Raw genomic sequence first — 20792 nt, 5'->3', positions numbered from 1 at the left:
GGAGATAGAAAGAAAAAATTGGGTAAATGAGGGGAAATTGAGGATATAGATCAGCTTATCTTCAACCCCAGAAGAGGTGCAATCATGCAGAATATGGCAGAAAAGCATAATTGTGGACCTGCCCAACCAGGGCCCCTCCCCTTCCAGCCCCTCCAGGCCCATCATTGGCCATTTTGGAGGGAGTGGATTGACATGACCATATATGGCAGCCTTTCTCAACCTTTTTTACTCTTGAGAAACCCTTAAAACATTCTTCAGGCTTTGAGAAACCCCAGAAGTGGCGCAATCATGCAGAATATGGTTGGGAAGCAGAGCTGTGGACACGCCCACCTGGGGATCCTCCCCTTCCTCCCCTTTCCAGGCCCATCCTTGGCCATTTTGGGAGTGGTCACTCTGGTCTATGACTATAATAAAAATCTGAATCTGAATATCTTGGGAGTGGGAAGCAGGCTGGCGTGACCGTATATGGGTCATGATATGGCCATGGCACCCAATAAATGTTTAACAAATTTTTAAAATATGTAAAACATTAATTAACTACCACCCATTTGGGGAAACCCTTCTAGAGCACTAAAGAAACCCCAGGGTTTCGCAAAACCCGGGTTGAGAAAGCCTGGTATAGAGAATAACAATCAGTAAACCTTATAAAATCCAAACTGACTGCTCACATACTACCTGATTGGCCCTTCCTGTGGATGGAAGGGCCAATCAGGTAGTAGAGACAGAGCACGCTGCCAATTAAGGACAGTCAGTTCAAATTGCACTCTGACAATGAGGGTCAATTAGTTCAAATTGCACTCTGACAATGAGGGCCAATCAACTCCAATCGCCCTCTGCCAATGAGGGCAAATCAGCTCAAATTTCACTCTGCCAATTTGGGCCAATCAGCTCAAATTGCACTCGCCCAATGAGGGCCAGTTGGTTTAAACTGCATGCAGGTAAGTCACTCCCTACCTGATCCCACCCACCCCCCAGAAATATTCCTCCAATAGGAGATGGCCCTCAGCCAGAAATGGCCTGCCTTGGTAGTTTAGCCTCAATCAGGAGGGAGTTCTCCCACAAGAAAGGCTTATTAGGGATCAGTTCTCCATTTCCAAATTTCTGCCAGTTTCAGAGGTTTGCTGGGTAGAAGAGGAGCCAGCCTCAGAGCATGCCTTGCTGCCAGTAAGTTGCTCTAGCCGCCTGGCCTCTTTCAACTCGGAGAACTTGGTGGGGAGGGGAGCAAGCTGTATTCTGGGGTTGCCTCTATTTGCCTTTTGGAGGGGGACCAAGGAAGGCCTGGAAACAGACCCTGCCAGTTCTCTGGAGCCCAGGGCAGCCAGGAAAAGCCTCTGTCCTGGGGATATATAAGTAAGTCATGAGAGGTTTGCAATTTGCAATCTGAGAATGGAAGAATGTTTGGGGGTGACCATCGCAGGCAATTGCAGCAGTGGAAATAGTGCTGATGTGGGTGGATCTGGGAAGTTGGACCCTTTCCCTTTCCATATGGATATTGCCTTGGTCTTGCTGCAATCTTTCCCGGACCATCACAGCAAAGAAAATTTGAGACCAATGGCATAGAAGAGGGAGAAACTGTATATGGGGTCCAGAGGCACCATGAGGACCTGGCGACAGGTTTAGGGGGTGACGCTGCTTCCCAGTAGCACCTTCCCCATAGAAGAAGAGTTGGTTTTTCTTCCCTGCTTATCACTGCCCAAAGGAGTCCCAGGGTGACTTAGCCTTCCCTTCTTCTCACCACTGATTCCCTATGAGGTAGGTGAAGCTGAAGCAACTCTAAGAGAAACTGCTCTGCAAGAGCAGTTTCTAACAGGACTGTGGCTAGCTCAGAGTCATCCAGCATGTGGAATAACAGGGAATCAAATCCAGCTTGCCACATTAGAAGCCACTGCTCTTGACCACTACATCAAGCTATACAAATTGCCATTGCCTTAAAGAGATGTGGCTTAGAGCCCAGGCAGAAGCTGTTGCAGCAGGATGGTATAAGTCTTTTTAAAAACTTGCTTATTGACTGTTATGGGGTTCTTTTCCTTTAAATTTGGACCTTCTGGCCAATGGCTTCTCTGAGCAATCCAGGGAGGGAGACATTCGTTTTCTACATGGAGAAGTGACTGGTTGTGCAGTTCGTAAGGTTTACAATTTGAGAAGGGAGGAATGCTTTGGTCGTCTGTGGTCTTTGTGTGTGTGTGTGTGTGTGTGTGTGTGTGTATGGAGGAGGGAAGTTCTATACAGACCCCCGTCCCTGTCCCAAGCAGCTCTTTCCTCCAGGGGAACTGATATCTGCAATCTTGAGAGGAGCTTTCGTTCTAGAGGTTCTCCAGGTCCTACCTGGAGGCTGGCATCCCTGACCAGTGGCAGGGATGCTAGCCCCCAGCTCGGACCTGGAGATCTCACTTCAGGTTTCTTGAAGCCTGAAGAATATTTCTGGGGGTTCTCAAAGGTTAAAAAGTTGAGAAAAGCTGACAGAGGCAGTAATTGAAAAACCCTCTGTAAGCACCTTGCCGACCAATGTTTTCATGTTTTATTGTAACATGCAGGTTTTTAAAATTTATTTTGATATTGAACTGAACTGAAGAACGTACAGACTGAAAGGTTTTCAGTTCTTTGACCAAATTTTGCTATCAATTAAATATTTTCATTTAAAGAAGAAACTGACAAGTTTATGAATTATTGGATGTTTATTATTAGCAATTACTGCCACCCAGCATTTCTCTCAGTTTTCCACCTGGAGTGTGGCATCCCTGCACCTACATGGGATCCAAAGCCAGAGTTTCCCCCTCCTATGTAGCCCTTTTCTCCAGGGGGCTGATCTCTGCCCGGCCTGCCCTTCAGAAGATGGGGATGGATGGAAAGGAGGCAGCCACCTACCCCATGGCCTTCCCTTTGTGAGATGCGGGTGGGTGGGAAGAGGCAGCCCATCCCCATGGCCTTCCCCACCCAGCTTGCCATTTGGGAGATGGGAGGAAGGGGTGGGAGGGAGACAGCCCCCCACAGCCTTCCCTGTACAGCTTGCCTTTTGATAGATGGAGGTGGGTGGGAAGAGGCCATCCCCCTTGGCCTTCTCCACACAGTATGGCCTTTGGAACATATGGAGAACTAGTAAAAAAGCCCATTGTATCCAGAAGACAATGGGCGCTAGCAGGCAGGGACCAGAGCGAGGGGCAGGCGAGGGACAGAGCAAGGGACAGGCTACCTGAAAGAGGAGGCGGGTGGCGGCTCCTCGGCGTCTCGTGGTTTTTGGTGGGGAGTCCCAGGCGTGGTGCGCTGGGCTGCGGCGGCTCCTCTGCGTTCTTTTGATCTTCTGCGGCTGGGGGGGGTGGGTTCTTTCTGCTGCTTCTCGGAGGCCACGGCCGCGGATCGGGCCGCGCCCGGCTGCGCCCGTGGGGCCGCGCCCGGCCGCGCCCGCGGGCCTGGCCCTGATTCCCTCTCGGCGGCTGGAGTCTCGGCGGCTGGAGGTTCTCGGCGGCTGGAGTCTTGCCGGGGGCTCCCTCAGGGAGTTACTGGGGCTGGGAATCAGAGGGACCAATCGGCAGGCGCTTCGCGCCTGCCGATTGGTCCCTCTGATTGTCTGTCATGAGGAAGGGTCCAATCCGGACCCTTCCTCATCCCGGACACATCCCGCCCCAGAACCCCTTACTATTTTATTTAGTCCGTGGCGCCCGCGGCGCCACGGGCGGTGTACAGATGGGGCAGGAAGGCGGCAGCCCCCCCCCCGGGCCTTTCCTGCCTAACCTTTTGGAAATGTAGGGGGGGGGAAGGTAGTAGCCCCCCCCTACCCTGCAGCCTTCCTGGCTGGGCCTTTGGAAGATGTGGAGGGTACAAGGTGGCAGCCCAACTCTCCATGGCCTGCCTGGCCTGGCCTTTGGAAAATATGGGGTTGTATGAGTAGGTTAGAGCCTTTTGTGGCGCAGGGTGGTAAGGCAGAGAAATGCTGTCTGAAGCTGTCTGCCCATGAGGCTGGGAGTTCAATCCCAGCAGCTGGCTTAAGGTTGACGCAGCCTTCCATACTTCAGAGGTCGGTAAAATGAGTACCCAGCTTGCTGGGGTGTCAAATGGTAATGACTGGGGAAGGCACTGGCAAACCACCCCGTATTGAGTCTGCCATGAAAACACTAGAGGGCATCACCCCAAGGGTCAAACATGACCCGGTGCTTGCACAGGGGATGCCTTTTTATGGGTAGGTTGGGACAGTGGTGACCTTTGCAGACACTGTTGTATGGGTTGGGGTCAGGAGGGCTAGTCCCCTCCCCCCCCCAAAAAAAATCAGCTGTTTTCTCCAGGAGAACTGATGTCTTTCTTTCTTTCTTTCTTTCTTTCTTTCTTTCTTTCTTTCTTTCTTTCTTTCTTTCTTTCTAGAAGTTGGCAACCCAGCTGTTTGCTGGGAGGAGTCAGGAATCAAACCCAGCTCTTGAGATTAGAGTCTGCTACTCTTTGACCACTTTACTGCACTGGATCTCAAGATCAAGTGGGGAGGAGGGCCAGAACCCAGGAAGGCCACCATGCAGGTTTATGTGCTGGCGGACGTTATATTCCTGGGTGCAAACAGCCTTTGCCTCTAGTTCTAGTAATAAGGAATAATTATGGTAAAGTAATTAAATATTGGGGGAAATTGGATATATTTTCAGCAAATAATGAAAATTGGCAGTAAAGAACACAAAACTAATTGAACTACAATATGACATTGAGCTGAAGCAAAGAGTTTAAGAAATCATACCAGGAGTTTTGGCTACAGAAGGAAATTTCTGCTACTACCCTGCCCAGACAGTAGTAAAGAAGCTCCTTGTTGTATTTCCAGCATCCTGGTAGAATGTGTCATTAGTGTGGTCAGCTAACTTCTCGCCCAGCAAAGAAATCAGCTCCAAATTATTACACGTGGTGATTTTAAAATCCTGCTAAGTGACTTTAAGCGAAACATTGAGAACTGCTATGTTGTGTTAAAAAAGACAGTCTGTCACATAGGAAGCAGAAGCTGGTTCCCAGTTCTTTATTAATTCTTCATTTGACTTATTCGTAAATTCAAGCCCAAGTACTGAGGATAATCTAAAAGCTCTGAACCCCAAAATACCGTTTTGACCACCATAAATCATACACCCTGAAATTCAAGGGACTCTCCCCTTTGAGAGGACATATGCTGTTTCCTGGGCCTATGATGCATGCACTGAATGCCTCCACAGTCAAATGCTGAGCCTTTTAAATCATCCTTTAAAAAAACATTTCAGAACATTTCCATTTATGCATGTGTTCTGTGACTGAGCTGTTTTTTTTGTTTGTTTGTTTTAGTAGTGATGCATTCTAAACCATTCTGATTCTAACTGTGGGAGAGGGAACTTCCTCCATTGTGCTGCAAAATCACCTGGCCACCACTCTGGCACATGCTGCTGGCAGGGCCTTATGGGAATTGTAGTTCATGGACATGGAGACTTTTCCTTGGGGACACACAGACTTCTGAATGCCACAACTACCACTGTGTGTTTTTTTTTTGCAAAATGGTTCCTGCTTCAACCTTTGTTTTCGCTGTACCCCTTTATCCCACCATTCCGCACCCTTGATCGCCTCTCCCTTTCCCCTCAAAGTGTCCTAGATGTAATTTTCTTTTTTAAAAACTGGGGTATAATGTTATGCTACTGGGCAAGACTGTTTTTTAAAAAAAGCTTAGAAAGAGCGTTGTAACACAATCACCCTTTTTAAAAAAAAGGCAGATTTTTTGAAATGGAGGAAGGACTGTGATGAGGAAAGGGGCGTGCCAAAGTGACTCAAAATGGCGGATGCAGCAAAACAGTGGTCCCCAACCTGCGGGCCTCAGCCCGGTGCCGGGCCGCGAAGGCCATGGTGCCGGGCCGCGGCTCCCTCTCCCTGCCCCCCCCCCGCAGTAAAAAATTTCCCGGGCCGCAAGCTTGCGGCCCGGGAAGCTTCTTACTGTGGGAGGGCGGGGAGAGGGAATCAGGACCGGCTGCGCCCGTGCGGGCACGGCCCGATGCGTGGGCGCGGCACCCGGGCGCGGTACGTGGACGCGGCCCGATGCGTGGGCGCGGCCCGCGCCCCGATGCCCTGTTGGTCCCCAACCTCAGAAAGGTTGGGGACCACTGCAGCAAAAGACCTGACTGCATGCATTTCCACACTGAACGGCCCTGAATTCGGCCCTGTTAGACCCTACTTGAAAATATCAAATGAGGTTTTCTGGGGATTCCTTTGCTGCAGGGCAAGTGAGGGGGTAATTCAGGTCTGCACCCGAAGAAGCAGATTTCATTGCTGAAATGGACAAAAAAGTCGACCCTTTAAAAATGCAAATCTGAACAATATCGCTAGTGCAGAAATGGTCGACAGCAGAACCAGCTGCAAAGTGGATTGAGATTACATTGTTACTAAACATGTGAAAGCGCCCGTAGTTAAGGATTCTGGTGATCCAATTGCTTATTAATCCTCCAATACTAGAGTTGCCAGTTCTCGGTTGGGAAACAGCTGGAAATTTTAGGGATGGAGCCTCGGGAGGGTGGGATTTGGGGAAGGGAGGGACAGTTCACCCTCCAAAGCAGACTTTTTCTCCAGGGGAACTGAGCTCTGCAATCCAGAGACCAGTTCAAGCTCCAGGAGGTCTCCAGATACAATCTGAAGAATGGCATCCTTAGCTATCAAGCTTGTCGTCAAATATATACATTCCTCAAGGCGAACCTAGATAGCGCAGGCGAGCCAAGCGTCAGATCTCAGAAGCTAAGTAGGGCTGACCTTGGCTAGTGTTTAGATGGGAGTCCTCAAAGGATTTGGACGGAGCTCCTCCAAGGAATGCCAGGGGTCATGACATGGAGGCAGGAAATGGCAAACCACCTCAGATCATCCCTTGCTTGGCTTCTAGACAATCCTCGCATCTCCTGGCTGTAGAACACCCAACATTCAGTAAATACAAAAAAATATAAACTCCTAAACTTCAAAGATTCAACTTTGTGCACCTTTGTTCTTGTAGACCTAAAAGGCCATGCGCTTTCGCAAAAGGTGTATGATCTGGTCTGTCCTATCTTTCCTAACCCCAATGCTTCCATGGAAAACGCATGCTGCAGCATGTTGACTTATATACATTTCTTGTTTGCCGAAGCCTCGCAATTGTTAACATTTCCAAAGAAACGGTGATGCAGTCAATGTGTGATGTGTGCCAGCAGGAGCCCTTATAACTCACTGGAAGGGGCAGGTGGTGTGTGCTCAGCTGTGGAGATGGCTGTCTCCTCCTTTGCGCATTCCCAAGGGGAGCCGCTGACATCACCGGAGTGAATTGGCACACGGGCTGTGCAAGTCTTGCTTCTGAAAGCCACTAAAAGGCCAGGTGTTTATGGCGGGGGTGTAGGATTGGTCTCTTGTGAGTTATGTTGGTTGGTGAAAACAAATCGGGATGTATTCATACCGATGGGCACGTTAGCCAGACAAAGGCACCCAAGAGACTGCGTATTCTTATTTCTCTTTTCTTCTCTAATGCTCTAGCTCTGTCTGACATGTTAAGAGCCGCAGTGATGCATTGATCTGAATGGAATATATTACTTTTTATGACAACCCCATAAGCTTTCAAGGCAAGAGATGGACACAGGTGGTTTGCCATTACTTCCTTGGTACCATGACCTTCAACTTCCTTGGTGGTCTCCCATCCAAATCCCAACCAGGGTCAACCCTGCTTAGCTTTCCAAATTTGATGAGATCAGGTTAGCCTAGTGAAAGTATTATGTATAAGCATTTGGAATAAATAGAACCCTTGACCAAAGAACTCCTTCTATCTGGGATGGATGTCCTCTTCCACTGAGTGCGAAGCTTTGGGAGGAATGCACATGGAGTGGTGAGGGAGGTAGGAGACACCTGCCTAGCTAGCCAGATGGTCCTCACATCCATTCTCCTCTATTTGCATAATAAATTAAGCCACTATTTCCGTAAGGCTTAAGGCACCCTGAGTAGCCACACCAGTTGGGAGAGAGGGTGTCTGTTACCGCCATGAATTGTAAACTGGATGGATGATGGTTTTAATGGATATTTGATGTAGAGAGCCAGTTTGGTGCAGCGGTTAGGAGTGCGGACTTCTAATCTGGCATGCCGGGTTCGATTCTGTGCTCCCCCACATACAGCTAGCTGGGTGACCTTGGGCTCGCCAGAGCACTGATAAAGCTGTTCTGACTGAGCAGTGAGATCAGGGCTCTCTCAGCCTCACCTACCCCACAGGGTGTCTGTTGTGGGGAGAGGAAAGGGAAGGCGAATGTAAGCCGCTTTGAGACTCCTTCGGGTAGAGAAAAGCGGCATATAAGAACCAACTCTTCTTCTTCTTTCTTTTTTTTAAGGGGGGGGTTGTATTTTATGTGGGCTTATATTATGTAATCCGCCATGAGACGACTTGCTGTGAGTGGCGGGATTAGACAGACAGACCGGAGTTCATTGATTGTAAAAATGAAGTGCACTGGTATAGTTCAGTGGCTGACAAAGAAAAATTAAAGCTTTTTCAACTTGAATAATATTTGTATTACCTGCATTTTGAATTAAAAAAAAAATAACCTTGAAGTGGTCACACAAGCTGATAGCCGGTTGATCAGTTGTGCACACTTCATTTGGTTAAGTCCCCAAATAATGTCAGACTTTGAAAAATAGATGCATGGACTGGGGTTGATGCTCCCTCTTTGAGGAGAGGCCTGTGGCCTTTCACTTCCTCCCTGAATGGACTCAGCCGCAAGCTTAGGAAACCAGCCACTTCCATTGCTCCCCTCCTGAGCATGAGTGAGTTCTCTCGTGGTTTCTGCACCTGACAGGGGGTGGATCCTGCATACTTATCCCCATCTTAAACTGCCTCCTGTCTCTCCCCCACCCCTCAGTCCTCCTCAATCCTGCTTATTGATACAGGTGGCGATGTCACTTCCGGTGAAATGTCACTTCCGGGGGGAGCATAGTGTGTCAGGGAGGCGTGGCCAGCTGACATCACTTCCAGGGCTCCTTGAAACCTGAAAAATTACTTCAGGGGCTCCTCCATGGTCAAAAGGTTGAAAAAGGCTATATTAGATATAGTTTCTATAGAGAATATTGGTCAGGAAACTAGGCAATTAGAATCACAGAATCATCGAGTTGGAAGGGGCCATACAGGCCAACTAGTCCAACCCCCTGCTCAACGCAGGATCAGCCCAAAGCATCCTAAAGCATCCAAGAAAAAGCTAAGGATTTAAAAACAGAGGATCCTATCCAAATTTATGTGTTCCATGTGGAAATCTGAAGTACATGATTCCTAAAAGAGTAAATTGTAGGGTTACCAATTTTTGAGTTAATTTTTTTATTAATTTTTTATAATATACAGAAAAGATAGAAAGTAGATAAGAAAAACATTGTGATCTCCCAGAGAGATATTGTTCTTATTCCCTAACCCCTTTATTACTTTTGTTTATCAAGGAAGCCTGTATAATGCCATTGTTCTTGAAATTCTTGTACTTTCCCGTTGACTCGGCTGGTTAATTTGGCCATCTTTGAGAGTTCTAATTTGTTGAGCCAATCTCATAGTGATGGTAGTATTACCACTTTCCATAGTTTTGCCAAAATCATTCTCGCCGATGTCATAGCATATAAAAAAAAAAGATCTCCACTTGACGTGGTAAATTCTCTGGACAGACACTTAACCGCATATACTCTGGTTTCATAGGAAATTTAAAATCTAACATAGTCTCTAATACAGAGTGGATTTTTGCCCAAAATTTATAAACTTTGCTATACCTCCACCACACATGAAAAAAAGAGCCGGTTTGACATTACATTTCCAATTACATCATTATGATAGTTTGTAACTGTGCTTGTAAACTTAGGGGTAATATACCAACGTTAGAACATTTTATACAAGTTTTCCCATGAGGATTGACATTTTGTAAGCTTGGGTGATTTAAACCATAATATTTCTGAACTGGGAGATTCTTGAAGATTTGGAGGTAAAGCCTGGGGAAAGTGTGGCTTGAGGAGGGGAGGGACCTCACGGATATAATGCTGTAGGGTTGTGTGTGTCTGTTTTGACCCACCCTGGTCAGGTGACAATAATGAACCAATCTGAAGACATCCTAGAACTTTCTAGAAGATTGCCTTACCACTCTTGACTCTCCCATTCCCATCCAAGTTCTCACATAGAGCCAATTAGCTCAATCTGTATTTTGGCCTTGAAGATGATAAGAGGCCCGAAGTGTCCAATCTACAAAGCTTCCATTTTCTCCACAGATAATTTTTTTCCAGAGGTACTGGTCTGTAATCTGGAGATGAGAGGAGCCAACATGGTGTGGTGGTTAACAGAGGTGGTTTCTAATCTGGAGAGCCGGATTTGGTTCTGTGCTCCCCCACATGCAGCCAGCTGGGTGACCTGGGACTTGTCACAGTCCTGATAGTGCTGTTCTCAAAGCAGTCATGTCAGGGCTCTCTCAGTCCCACCTACCTCACCGGTTGTCTGTTGCAGGGAGAGGAAGGGAAGGTGATTGTAAGCTATTGTGAGACTCCTTCAAGCAGTGAAAAGCGGTATGCTGCCCTAGCTGGCCACACCCAGTGGCAGGAGGTGCCTGGGTGCTCCACTTTTATAACTATGCTCCACTTTTTTCTCCAACAGTTTATCACAAGAAGAGCAAACAGAAGGACTGATTTGCCAGAAAGCCAGGTGGCCCAATTGGGCCAGCGAGATCTGGTGGACTTGGGTGACCAATGGGACCTTGTAATGAGAAACATTTGACGACACGGGAAAATACACGCTCATCAGCACCAGCTGTGGAACTGCTTGAGACTGGCTGAGAGAAGCATCCAGAGTGAGTTGATGATGATTTATTTATTGGAAATTAGTTTTATTCTATATATATGTAATTTACTATGTTCTGAGCCACCCTGAGTTCCCAGAGAGAGGGCAACAAATAAATGTATCTATAAATAAATGCCTTCATTGACCTTGAGCTAAAAGTTCTCTGCATGGTTTTATGCCGTTCTTTCCAAGAGCAGTGGTACAGTAGTCAAGGTGAATTTGAAGATGCAAACAAAAAGATTTGTGCATCCTGTCCTTGGGGCTATAACTTTAACCCTTTTTGGTGTATTGCAAAATAGCCTTTAATGAAGGGGTTTTTTTTTGTGGGGGGGGGGATTTACACTTCCTTATAGAGTATTGTCTAGTACATAGAAATATTTATTTATTTCATTTATACTCTCTTCTCTTGCCAGTAGGAACTTACAGAGATTTACACTGTTCTCCTCCATTTTATCCTCATAACAACCCTGTAGAGTAGGCCAAATGTGTGTGACTGATGAAATTAATTCAAAAGTAATTCTATCTAAACATCCGGAAGAAGTTCCTGACAGTTAGAGCGGTTTCCCAGTGGAACAGGCTTCCTCGAGAGGTGGTGGGTTCTCCATCTTTGGAAAAGAGGCTGGATGGTTCCGGAGTTCCAGTTGACAATGTAGCATGGCTACAAGAATCTGACCAATGGCCCATCTAGTATTTTGCTCTTCACTCATTCTTCTTCTTCTTCCTCCCCCTCCAAAATATATATATATATTCCTAGAAAGCTGATGCATATCAGTGGGTGAATTATTGCTGCCAATGCTCAACTTTTTATTGTTCTCATATGAATGTAAAACAATTTTTTCCCCTCCTGGAGATGGCATGTGTGCTTTTGAAACAACTGCACAGGGAGCACCTATGTATATTTACTACTGAGACCACACCAGCGTTTGGGCTTCAGGAAGCTTATGGATTATTAACCAAAATATCAATTATCAGGAATGTTAAATTGTACCAAAACGTTGGTGTCCCTTTAAGACAAGCAAGATTTAATTCTGGGTATAAGCAGAAGAAGAAGAGTTGGCTCTTATATGCCGCTTTTCCCTACCCGAAGGAGGCTCAAAGCGGCTTACAATCGCCTTCCCATTCCTCTCCCCACAACAGACACCCTGTGAGGTGGGTGAGGCTGAGAGAGCCCAGATATCACTGCCCGGTCAGAACAGCTTTATCAGTGCCGTGGTGAGCCCAAGGTCACCCAGCTGGCTGTATGTGGGGGAGCGCAGAATCGAACCTGTCATGCCAGATTAGAAGTCCGCACTCCTAACCACTACACCAAGCTTCCATGGCCACACAAAAGCTTATGCCCAGAATTAAATGCTGACTGATTTTAGAATTTTATTCAATCTTGCTTTTAACTGAATTTATTATAGTATTTATATTATTTATTTTATTATTATTTAGTTATTTATACCACCCTTCCATATGGCTCTGGGCGGTATGCATGGAACACCATAGAGTAATTACATAGACAATTATAACACTATAACAAGTATAACAATTATAATATGTCAACCAGAACAACATTTTAACAGGAACAGTAACATAGGTCAGTTTGTTTGGTCATGGGAGGGGGGGGGGTGTTGTAGAGGGATCCAGCGGATGTTTTGGGGTCGGTCGGCCTCAAGCAAATGCCTGGTGGAGGAGCTCCCTTTTGCAGGCCCTGTAGAACTGTGGAAGTTCGGGCAGGGCCCTGATCACTTCAGGGAGCTCGTTCCACCAGGTTGGGCTCCGGCCCTTGTTGAGGTCCAAGACGCCTCTTTCGGGCACGGGATCCTCAGCCACTTGGAGGTGGCAGAGCATAAGGCTCTTTGGGGGGTATAGGCAGGGAGGCGACCTCTCATGGCCTTAAAGGTGATTACCAAAACCTTAAGCTTAATCCGGAATTCAACTGGGAGCCAGCCTAGTTGTTGGACTGCTAGCCAGATGTGGGATCTCCATGATGTATTAGTAAGAATCCTGGCTGCAGCGTTCTGCACCAGTTGTACTTTCCAGATCAAGGATGAGGGTAGGCCTGCGTAGAGCGAGTTGCAGAAGTCCAGTCTAGAGGTGACCATTGCATGTAGCTTGGCTTGGTGGAGGTGGTAAAACGCCAGCTGCGCTACCTTTGTGACCTGGGCTTCCATTGTAAGGGAGTGTTTTAACAAACGTACACCGCCCTGAGCCGCCTTCACTGAGAGGCTCGGTACAGAAAATTGATAATAATAATACTCAGGGCCATTCCGCACCGGGATCCATGTAGCAAATTGTTTGCTGAACGAAAAATCGCCATTTTAAATAGTGGAATTTGTCGTAACACATTACCTGCCTTTGTAGTGGAATCCAGTTGCGTTTCTATCGTTTCCCACAGGGTTCCGGTCTCTGCAAAAATCGCTAGCCAGGAAGCGCTATTGCTAAGCTGTGTCCCGCCCCTGGCTGTCAAGCAGCCAATGGGTGGCTGTTATCATGCTCCCAAACAGCCCCTTTCCCTTTAAGGAAGGTTTTTAAAAAAAAAAAACACACACACACGTTGCAACGAATATGCATTGATTCGTTGCAACGGAGAGACCCATCCAGCTAGCAGGTGGTGTTTGAGCTGCCGTTTCATCGTTGCCACACTCCCCCCGAGTGAAAAAAAAATCCCCCCCCCTCACGAGCGCGATTTTCGGCCGAAAACAGTGTGAAAAATAAAGTGAAAATAAATCAGCAAACGGGCCTCGTGCTTGGTGACTTTAAACAGAGGGACTGCAGCCAGGGAAGCCTCGCTGGGTAAACGAAGGCTCGCTGGTGCGTTGATCTCCGCTCGCTCGGAGAAAAAAAAAATGGCGATCGCTTCACCGGAAGATCAGAGGAGAGAGCCAGGGGAGGGACTTTGCAGAAACCGCAACAATGGTAACGCACAGAACTTTCCCGCTAGTGTTGCAGATTGGTTGCAGAAGTGTAGCGCTTTCCGGAGGGTGAATTCACTTTTTGGGATTTCCCTGAAAGCGCTACTATGAAGCGCTTTTTGCAGATCGGTTTCAGGAGTGTTGCAGATTGTCAACGACGTTGTGCATAATGGCAAAACTGTAGCGATTTCAATTAGTAACCATTGTGCTATTTTGGACGAATGCGGAACGGCCCTCAAATTGAGTAGAAGGCTGTAGGATTCTAAGTAAATCTGCTAGAAAATTGTTCTGTTAATCATAATGCGGTGGCAGTATCTCTGAAACTAAATTGTTTGTGACATTGTGGTGAGAGGCCTTTTTTCGGCTTGAATGTTCCGTGGATTCCAAGTATATGTCTCAGAGTCTGTTTCTAGCGGCCAGCTATTGTGGAAGTTGTTGATAGCTCAGGAATAGTCCTTATCTTGTAGCTGCTTAACGACACATTTGTAGCCTTCTAGTGACAAAGCTGTAATGTTTCTGGGTCCACAGTGAAATACTAATACAGCAAGAAGTGACTTAACTTAATATGAACAGCTACAAAACATTGCATGCCAGCATTTTCTAAGCCATCTTCGACAACAGGGGTCCCCAAACTTTTGAGTGGTGGGGCACCTTTGGAATTCTTACATAGTGTGATGGGTGCAGACACAACATGGGTGCCACACGGGACAGAGTCAGCCGTATAATAGCCGATGCAGCTTATCTTTGGTCACATAGTGAAGGTCCTTTTGCTGCCCAACCAACATATTTGCATAGCTAGTAAAATCTCCAAGGGCCTATCTGAAGCCTGGCAGGGCAAAAGACCCACTTGGCCCCTCCTACTTCCCAAAAACAGTTGGTGAGCACCATGAAAAATAGTGATCGATGCCATGACACCCAAAAGCACCAAACTGGGAACCCCTATTCTAGAAAAAAAGTGGTGTGATCTTGGGGTGGGGGAGTCTACAAACACCCAGTTCCCTAACATTGTAAGGGAATGACTCTAAATTATAAGCTTTTCTCTCCATTTCTTTGCTCATATATATCTTTGCTTCTAGTGCCCCCTGCTCATTATATATGTTGCTAAACATGGGAGCCAATCAGTTTAAAGTAATCTGTTCTGACAAGGGAAAGTAATTATTGTTAGCTAATATGACTTTTATTAATAGTGAACCTTGCTTTTATTGTTACAGCAGATCCCAACCTCTGCCTGCCACATCTGTATCTTTCTGTCCTGAGATACTGGCCTATTCATGGGTGCTTTCAGTGTACATGTGTATTAGGTTTTCTTTGTCATTCCGCATTAATTTTCCTCCCTTCTGCGTTCAGCTTGCTTTCCGGTTGCTGTTGCTTCGGGTTTTCAGAGAGTGCTGTCACTCACATTGAGGGTGCTCTGCCCGGTCTGCGCCTTCCACCATCCCTCCATCAGGGTACAAGCTCCCCCATATTAATTTTTAAATAAAAGCTGCAAGTGGCATCAGTCTATCAATATGAGACTATTGCTAGTCTCAAATCACTCTATGAAAATAATTAAAACAATGGGGGGGGGGAGTTGAAAGGGAGGTTTAGTGCCCTGCTGGCATTTACTTGAAAGAGAGATTGGAAAGGAGGCAAATCACAGCATCCCGGAGGGGTGGATTCCAGTGCTACATGCAAATCAAATAGAGGGAGGGGAACATCAGTGCAGGATGAAATAGACATGAGATCTAAAGAGAGAGACTGGGATGGGAAGCCTAATGCTTTGAAAACATTTTTCCCTTTGATGCTTTAGTGAACAAATTGGGGGAGGGGGGGCTATTTTGGAACCCTCTGGAATCCTAACGTTAAAAAGGCCACTTAACTACCTGGACCTTTAGCAAACTGCTGAATTTAAGAAGAAGAAGAGTTGGTTCTTATATGCCACTTTTCTGTACCTGAAGGAGGCTCAAAGCAGCTTACATTCGCCTTCCCTTTCCCCTCCCCGCAACAGGCACCCTGTGATGTAGGTGAGGCTGAGAGAGCCCTGATATCACTGCTCGGTCAGAATAGTTTTATCAGTGCTGTGGCAAGCCCAAGGTCACCAGCTGGCTGCATGTGGGGGAGCGCAGAATCGAACCCGGCATGCCAGATTAGAAGTCCTAACCACTACACCAAACTGGAATGGACCACTACGCCAAACCACTACACCCTTGGAATGGATCCTTTTGGAGGATAGAGTGCAATCCAGACAGGAAAAGCTCTAAAATACGGCCACGATCACAACTGTGCAGCCTCAGAATAGAGCATCCCATGGAGAAAAAGATGCAAAATGTGTAAGGAAGGGCAGGAAATTGGCATTATTATACAGTTCCACTAAGGCATTGGTGAAAATACCCCTCCACCACTTTTTTTCAATCCAGTGGCACAAGGCTGAAAAAGCTCTCCAGCGTTTCTGCCAGGGGACTCCTCCCCCATACATATTGCAGCCCTGGGCAAAGCATGGTCAAATTGCAGCGGATTCAGATTTTGTACAGGCATGCATGCAAACACACACTGCCAGCGATCACAGCTTGCAATGCCAGTGGGTTCTACTGTGTGTTCTGTACACTCACTATTTTCCCATATTATGAAATCACGTGACTCTTTCCCATTTTTCCAAAGTGGCAGATAACAGAGTAGAGAATACACTCATTCTTTGCATTGTAGCAAACAGGGACTCTCAGCAAGTTGTCCATTTCAAAAAAAAATAATCTTGTCCATTTCAACATCGAGTTTCCCCCCTTTCCTACCTTCTGTTCTGTCCCCATTCATTCAGCCAATTAACGCTGAAATGCATGCGCCAAACCTGAAGCACGAGGATTTAAATGGAAGATGCTTGCTGGATGCTACTGGGCAGCTGTGATAAGGCAATTGCATTGTTTTAAAAAGAATACTTTGGACATCACACACACACACTCTCACGCACACCCCACAAGTGACACTCCACTCCGATTTAGAAAAGTGCATTTTGTAAAAATGGTAGCCGCAGGATAAATATGCCAGAGGAAAAAGATAGGTTTGTAAGGGGTGTGGGAGGAGGGAGGTGCACAGAATCTGAAATCAAGATGAAAGGCATGCTGGCCTGAAAATCTGCAGGAAGATGTGTGTGTATAATTGGCCACTGTCTGCCTTTCATCGGATGCATTCCAGAAGTCAGAAGTAAAAACCTACTGACAAGACGGAGCAGACGGATCCATTAGGTTGCGTTTCCTGCTAACAGGTCCTTGGCTGCCATCTGGCATTCTGTGCCGAAAAGCACCCTGGTCAATCACAGAGGCACACGTTAAGCTGTTTTCTGTTGTTTGGCTGTATCTTAAGAAGCCTTTCCTTGTGATAGCTTTCCACATACAAGCCCGTGCCCCTGAGATGTTTGGAAACAACGTTTTTCTTTTTAACACAACAAAAAAACCAGGGTGAAAACGCACAAGGTTATGGTGGAGGCGGAGCACGAGTTTTACACCCTTGTCCATCCAGAGTAGCAACTCTGAGGACAACACAAGTACAGTTTGCGTCCAAGAGCTGACTGCATTTCAAGCGAAGGGAAGGTAAAGTCGGAACAAAGTTTGATCCAAGCGGGTAGCCATGTTGGTCAGAAGAAGCAGAACACATGTAGAGTCCAGCTGAGGAAGAGTGTGTTTGCATGGAAGTTCATATACCTTGAATAAAAGTTTGTTGGTGCCCCTGGACTCTAAATGTGTCAGAACAAAGCATTTAGTCATACCAGCAGCTGAATTAAACAGTTCAAATTCTCACACGGATGTAATTTGAGAACTTATGGAGACACCTTTTTCCAAGCAAAGTCAGAATCATAGAATCATAGAGTTGGAAGGGACCTCATGGGTCATCTAGTCCAACCCCCTGCACTGTGCAGGACACTCACATCCCTATCACTCATCCATTGTAACCTGCCACCCCCTTGAGCGTTCACAGAATCACCCTCTCTGTCAGATGGCTATCCAGCCTCTGTTTAAAAATTTCTAAAGATGGAGAACCCACCACCTCCCAAGGAAGCCTGTTCCACTGAGAAACCGCTCTGTCAGGAACTTCTTCCAGATGTTTAGATGGAATTTATTTTGAATTAATTTCATCCCATTCATTCTGGTCTTTCCCTCTGGGGCAAGAGAGAACAATTCTGCTCCATCCTTTATATGGCACCCTTTCAAATACTTGAAGATGGTTATCAGTTCCCCTCTCAGTCGTCTCCTCTCTAGGCTAAACAGACCAAGCTCCCCCAACCTTTCTTCGTACGTCTTGGTCTCCAAACCCCTCACCATCTTTGTCGTCCTCCTCTGGACACGCTCCAGTTTCTCTACATCCCTCTTCAGCTGTGGTGCCCAACTGTGGCCAGAACCTTCGTTGAAACATACACCCACTTAACCATGTGGAGATCTGCAGATTAATTGCAGGGGGGAAAGATCCTTTATTTACAAGGTGGAGGGAATCTTCCTTGAGTCTCAGTGAGAAAGGCAAGCTATAAATAAAGTATAAATAAATACTTGGATGAATGGCCAACAAAACAGTTATTCACAGTTAAAACTCTAAAAAAAAAAATCCACTTTAGAGAAATGTCCCATCTTCAGGAAATACGCAGTTAGAGGTTTATTTCTCTCTGGTGCCTCTAGTATTAATACAAGGCTGAAAGTATCTTAAATTCCTTACCAGTACTGTAGCTGTCAGGGGGCTGGAAGAGGAAGGAGGGAGGTACCACTTAGGCTGCTTTCTTACTGGTACTCTATACTGGCTCGTACCAGCTCACTTTCACCCCTGGACTCATGTAGTCATAACTCTGGACTCCTTCCTTCTGGGTTGAATGCATTTGTTTGTGTGGTCTTGGACTAACCCGACTTCAAGTTGTATTCTGGCTCTTTCGATGATTAAAGCTGAATTGTTGCAGCCTTGGAAATGTCTCCTGAAGGTTTGGTGCTGTTGCCCGATGTGTAGACTGGTGTTTCCTTCATTACATACTCTAGTAGGACTTTGTCCCCCTCCAGTGGATCTGGTACAGGGGAATTTCTGGTTACATTTTGTACTGGTGATACACACTTTGTGGTGTTTTTTTTATTCCTTAAACAATTGTGAGGTTTTTATTAAGGCATTGTTTGCTCCCTCGTCTTATGGTTTGGCCTCGGTGCCTATCCGTTCATTCAGACATAGTAATTAATTATGAAATTTGACCAGCGCTGTGAAATGTTCATGTTTTGTACAGCAAACAGGAGATGAGAAGACCAGGTCGGGCTTGCAGAGTGAGCTCTGGCAAAGTCTATGTGATTCTATACTTTTTCTGTATTTGAACATGTTTGAACACAAGCGCATGGGTTGCCGAAAGTTCGACTGTGATACTTGCAACTTGCAAACGTGCCACAACCCAAACTGGTGGAGGAACAAGCACCATGGATGTTGTGTACCCCAACCCACAATCGTGTATGAGTAACACAGTTTTGGGCAACTTTTAATGTAACCGAATATTCTGAGCAATAGGTATATAATCCAAATGCTAGATCAGCCTTTCTCAACTTTTCCACTGTTGAGAAACCTCTGAAACATTCTTCAGGCTTCGAGCAATGCCAGAAGTGGTACGATGGTGCAGAATATGGTAGGGAAGCAGAGCTGTGGACACACCCATCCGTGGCCCCTCCCCTTCCCACCCCCTCCAAGCCCATCACTGACCATTTCGGGGGAGGGTGGGCCAACATAACCACATATGGCCATTGTTGTTGTTAGTTGCGAAGTCGTATCCGACCCATCGCGACCCCATGGACAATGATCATATCCCCCATATTTAACAATATTTACAAAAAATATATTGCAAATTTATTACCTCCCACCCATTTGGGAAACCCTCCCAGGGCCATCAAACCCCCGAGTTTCACCCTGGTTGAGAAAGCCTGTGTTAGATGACTGGGAATATACTCTTTGGGCATGGCTAAAAGAAATAAATCAGCATGCCAGAGTATTTCGGCATGTTCAGCTAAACATGTGTGATTTACTTTGTCATGACTGATCCGTGATAAATTCACTACACTGCAATACTGAATGGCAGCTTTGGGTTACTGTGTAAAACATAGAAAAAATGCCTTTGTAATGCAGGTCCATTCCACATATGTAGGGCAAAGCACTTTCGTGGCCCATTAGAAGTAGATTTCCCTGTTTTGCAGAGGAAAATCCAGCTGCAAACAGACATTGAAAAGGCATTCTCCAACGTGTGAGGAATTACTAGGTTGTCCAAAGGTCTGTGCAGACTGGGAGCTCACCAACCATGCCTGTTGGGAGCTTGCAGTCCCTGTGATGCACCCAGTATGCGTGATTTCTGTTATATGAATAGGGCAGTGTGGATTTTCCAGTGCATAATGCAGGGATTCTCAAACGGGTCCATAGACCCCTGGGGGCTTGCAGGAGCTCTGAAGTGGCCTGGTATGGGAGGACAGAGCCACCAAAGGAGAAGTAAATGCAGGGGGAGTGTGCAAAAGGAGGGCTACAGTGCAGGTTGTGGCCCACTGACATCACTTCCGGGGTTCCTCAAAGTCTTAAATTTTTTTCCCGGGTCTCCCCCATGGTCAAATGGTTGACAGAGGCTGGCGTAATGCCTCCATACACACCACTGAGCAATTCATATGCGATGGCAATTGCCCATATCATGTTCAGAGTCCAGACCGCTTGCTCCCGAAATGCATGATCCATAATGTTCTTTATTGTGTGCATGTAATGTCTGCGGAGATGTGAATTAGTGAAGCATCCCTTTGCCCATGCAAAGCACAGTCTTCTTTCTTTTTTTGGAAAAAAAATCCATTTAAGTTTTTAATACCAAAGTGACCGGTTAATTAACACTTGCCTTCCTTTGGAGATGATGCCCAGTTGGTCTGAAAAGCATCCGTACAAACAGTGGTCCCCAACCCCCGGTCTATGGACCGGTCCGTGGATCAGTCGGTACCGGGCCTTGACTCCTCCTCATCTTCCTCCCCGGCTGCTGCCTGGGGGGGCTGCCCTGCCACTCTGCCACCGGTTCACCTTTGATGCTCTGCGGCAGCAGCCATGACTGGGGCTCCCCCTCGGTGTGACGCTGCGCAGCAGCTGCTGGCAGCGCTTCCCAGCGGGCAGCGGGAAGTCAGGGGCACCGGCGG

The 20792-nt window shown here is 46.7% G+C and overlaps 1 protein-coding gene across 1 annotated transcript in view; it reads left to right on the top strand.

Moving 5' to 3' along the window:
* The window catches only part of FERMT1 (FERM domain containing kindlin 1), a 290949-nt gene that overhangs the window by 51617 nt on the left and 218540 nt on the right, over positions 1-20792 (top strand). The window contains exon 3 of the mRNA XM_077313253.1: positions 10580-10772. The gene's annotated coding sequence lies outside the window, so the exon portion shown is untranslated. The remainder of the gene's footprint in view (positions 1-10579; positions 10773-20792) is intronic.

The sequence above is a fragment of the Paroedura picta genome, chromosome 1 (assembly GCF_049243985.1).
Source record: "Paroedura picta isolate Pp20150507F chromosome 1, Ppicta_v3.0, whole genome shotgun sequence".
NCBI lineage: Eukaryota > Metazoa > Chordata > Lepidosauria > Squamata > Gekkonidae > Paroedura > Paroedura picta.
Note: the sequence above shows the minus strand (reverse complement) of the source record. Positions and strands in the feature narration are given on the sequence as shown.